The sequence below is a fragment of the Hordeum vulgare genome, chromosome 1H (assembly GCF_904849725.1).
Source record: "Hordeum vulgare subsp. vulgare chromosome 1H, MorexV3_pseudomolecules_assembly, whole genome shotgun sequence".
In the NCBI taxonomy this organism is placed as follows: Eukaryota; Viridiplantae; Streptophyta; class Magnoliopsida; order Poales; family Poaceae; genus Hordeum; species Hordeum vulgare.
In genome coordinates this window covers 439847007-439851225 of record NC_058518.1, presented here as the reverse complement: position 1 = coordinate 439851225, position 4219 = coordinate 439847007, and positions in this window count along the sequence as shown.

Genomic DNA, 4219 nt, shown 5'->3' with positions numbered 1-4219 from the left:
GTTACCGTACCACTCTGCAGTAGTACGCGACCTTGTCAACTTACAAGATTTGTAATAACTTGATTCGATGCTCGATGATCACCATCATCAGCTTTCACTTCAATTGGTGTAGGCGACACAGGAACAACTTCCTGCGCCCTGCTACACACTGGTTGAAGTGATGGTTCAATAACCTCATCAAATTCTACCACCCTCCCACTCAATTCTTTCGAGATAAACCTTTCCTCGAGAAAGGATCCGTTTCTAGAAACAAACACTTTGCTTTCAGATCTGAGATAGGAGATGTACCCAACTATTTTGGATATCCTATGAAGATGCATTTATCCGCTTTGGGTTCGAGCTTATTAGACTGAAACTTTTTCACATAAGTGTTGAAACCCCAAACTTTCAAGAAACGATAGTTTAGATTTCCCTAAACCTCAGTCTATACTGTATCATCTCAACGGACATACGCGGTGCCCTATTTAAAGTGAATGCGGTTGTCTCTAATGCATAACCCATAAAAGATAGTGGTAATTCGATAAGAGACATCATAGCATGCACCATACCAAATAGTGTGTGGCTATGACGTTCAGACACATCATCACACTATGATGTTCTAGGTGGCGTGAACTGCGAAACAATTTCCACATTGTCTTAACTGCGTACCAAAACTCGTAACTCAGACATTCATTTCTATGATCATATCGTAGACAGTTTATCCTCTTGTTACGACGAACTTCACTCCGAAACAGAATTGAACTTTCCAATATTTCAGACTTGTGATTCATTAAGCAAATACTCTAGTATTTACTCAAATCGTCATTGAAGTAAGAACATAATGATATCCACTGCGTGCCTCGGCACCCATTGGACTGCATACATCAAAATGTATCACTTCCAACAAGTTACTATCTTATTTCATCTCAATGAAAACAAGGCCTTGCTCATGTGGTATGATTTGCATGTCACTAGTGATTCAAAATCAAGTGAGTATAAAGATCCATCAGCATGGAGCCTCTTCATGCAATTTATACCAACATGACTCAAGCGGCAGTGCCACAAGTAAGTGGTACTATCATCATTACCTCGTATCTTTTGGCACCAATGTCATGAACATGTGTAACACTACGATCGAGATTCAATAAACCATTGAAGGTGATTATTCAAGAAAATAGAGTAACCATTATTCTCTTTAAATGAATAATCGTATTGCAATAAACATGATCCAATCATGTTCATGCTTAACGCAAGCACCAAATAACAATTATTTAGGTTTAACACCAATCCCGATGGTAGAGGGAGCGTGCGACGTTTGATCATATCAACCTTGGAAACACTTCCAACACATATTGTCACCTCGCCTTTAGCTAGTCTCCGTTTAGGCCGTAGCTTTCATTTCGTGTTACTAATCACTTAGCAACCGAACCGGTATCCAATACCCTCCTGCTACTAGGAGTACTAGTAAAGTACACATCAACATCATGTATATCAAATATACTTCTTTCGACTTTTGCCAGCTTTCTTATCTACCAAGTATCTAGAGTTGCTCCGCCTCAGTGACTGTTCCCCTCATTACTGAAGCACTTAGTCTCGGGTTTGGGTTTAATCTTGGGTCTCTTCATTAGTGCAACAACTGTTTTGCCGTTTCACGAAGTATCCCTTCTAGCCCTTGCCTTTCTTGAAACTTAGTGGTTTTACAAACCATCAACTATTGATGCTCCTTCTTGATTTCTACTTTCGCAGTGTCAAACATTGCGAATCGCTCAAGGATCATTGTATCTATCCTTGATATGTTATAGTTCATCACGAAGCTCTCCCAGCTTGGTGGCAGTGACTTTGGAGAACCATCACTATCTCATCTGGAAGATTAACTCCCACTTGATTCAAGTGATTGTCGTACTCAGACAATCTGAGCACACGCTCAACGATTGAGCTTTTCTCCTTTACTTTGTGGACAAAGAATCTTGTCGGAGGTCTCGTACCTCTCAACAAGGGCACGAGCATGAAATCACAATTTCATCTCTTTAGAACATCACTTATGTTCTGTGACGTTTCAAAACGTCTTCGGTGCCTTGCTTCTAAGCCATTAAGTATTTTGCACTGAACTATCGTGTAGTCATCAGAAACGTGTATGTCGGATGTTCACAGCATCCACAGACGACGCTCGAGGTGCAGCACACCGAGTGATGGATTAAGGACATAAGCCTTCTGCGCAGCAACGAGGACAATCCTCTTCAAAGTTTGCTACTATCAACTTTCAACTAAATTTTCTCTAGGAACATATAAAAAACAGTAGAGCTATAGCGCAAGCTACATCGTAATTCGCAAAGACCATTAGACTATGTTCATGACAATTAGTTCAATTAATCATATTACTTAAGAACTCCCACTCAAAAAGTACATCTCTCTAGTCATTTGAGTGGTACATGATCCAAATCCACTATCTCAAGTCCGATCATCACGTGAGTCGAGAATAGTTTCAGTGGTAAGCATCTCTATGCTAATCATATCAACTATACGATTCATGCTCGACCTTTTGGTCTCATGTGTTCCGAGGCCATGTCTGCACATGCTAGGCTCGTCAAACTTAACCCGAGTGTTCCGCGTGTGCAAATGTTTTGCACCCATTGTATGTGAACGTTGAGTCTATCACACCCACTCATCACGTGGTGTCTCGAAACGACGAACTGTAGCAACGGTGCATAGTCGGGGAGAACACAATTTCGTCTTGAAATTTTAGTGAGAGATCACCTCATAATGCTACCGTCGTTCTAAGCAAAATAAGGTGCATAAAAGGATTAACATCACATGCAATTCATAAGTGACATGATATGGCCATCATCACGTGCTCCTTGATCTCCATCACCAAAGCACCGGCATGATCTTCTTGTCACCGGCGTCACACCATGATCTCCATCATCATGATCTCCATCAACGTGTCGCCATCGGGGTTGTCGTGCTACTCATGCTATTACTACTAAAGCTACATCCTAGCAATATAGTAAACGCATCTGCAAGCACAAACGTTAGTTTAAAGACAACCCTATGGCTCCTGCCGGTTGCCGTACCATCGACGTGCAAGTCGATATTACCTATTACAAAATGATCATCTCATACATCCAATATATCACATCACATCGTTGGCCATATCACATCACAAGCATACCCTGCAAAAACAAGTTAGACGTCCTCTAATTTTGTTGTTGCATGTTTTACGTGGTGACCATGGGTATCAAGTAGGATTGCATCCCCCCTGGTGAACACCCGGAACCCATTCGTCATTCCCGGTACATTCCCGGTAACTCCGAAAACCTTTCGGTAATCAAATGAGGTCATCCTATATATCAATCTTCGTTTTCGGACCATTCTGGAAACCCTCGTGGCGTCCGTGATCTCATCCGGGACTCCGAACAACATTCGGCAACCAACCATATAACTCAAATACGCATAAAACAACGTCGAACCTTAAGTGTGCAGACCCTGCGGGTTCGAGAACTATGTAGACATGACCCGAGAGACTCCTCGGTCAATATCCAATAGCGGGACCTGGATGCCCATATTGGATCCTACATATTCTATGAAGATCTTATCATTTGAACCTCAGTGCCAAGGATTCATATAATCCCGTATGTCATTCCGTTTGTCCTTCGGTATGTTACTTGCCCGAGATTCGATCGTCAGTATCCGCATACCCATTTCAATCTCGTTTACCGGCAAGTCTCTTTACTCGTTCCATAATACAAGATCCCGCAACTTACACTAAGTCACATTGCTTGCAAGGCTTGTGTGTGATGTTGTATTACCGAGTGGGCCCCGAGATACCTCCCCGTCACACGGAGTGACAAATCCCAGTCTCGATCCATACTAACTCAACTAACACCTTCGGAGATACCTGTAGAGCATCTTTATAGTAACCCAGTTACGTTGCGAAGTTTGATACACACAAAGCATTCCTCCGGTGTCAGTGAGTTATATGATCTCATGGTCATAGGAACAAATACTTGACACGCAGAAAACAGTAGCAACAAAATGACACGATCAACATGCTACGTCTATTAGTTTGGGTCTAATCCATCACATGATTCTCCTAATGATGTGATCCCGTTATCAAGTAACAGCACTTGGCTATGGCCAGGAAACCTTGGCCATCTTTGATCAACGAGCTAGTCAACTAGAGGCTTACTAGGGACAGTGTTTTGTCTTTGTATCCACACAAGTATTGTGTTTCCAATCAATA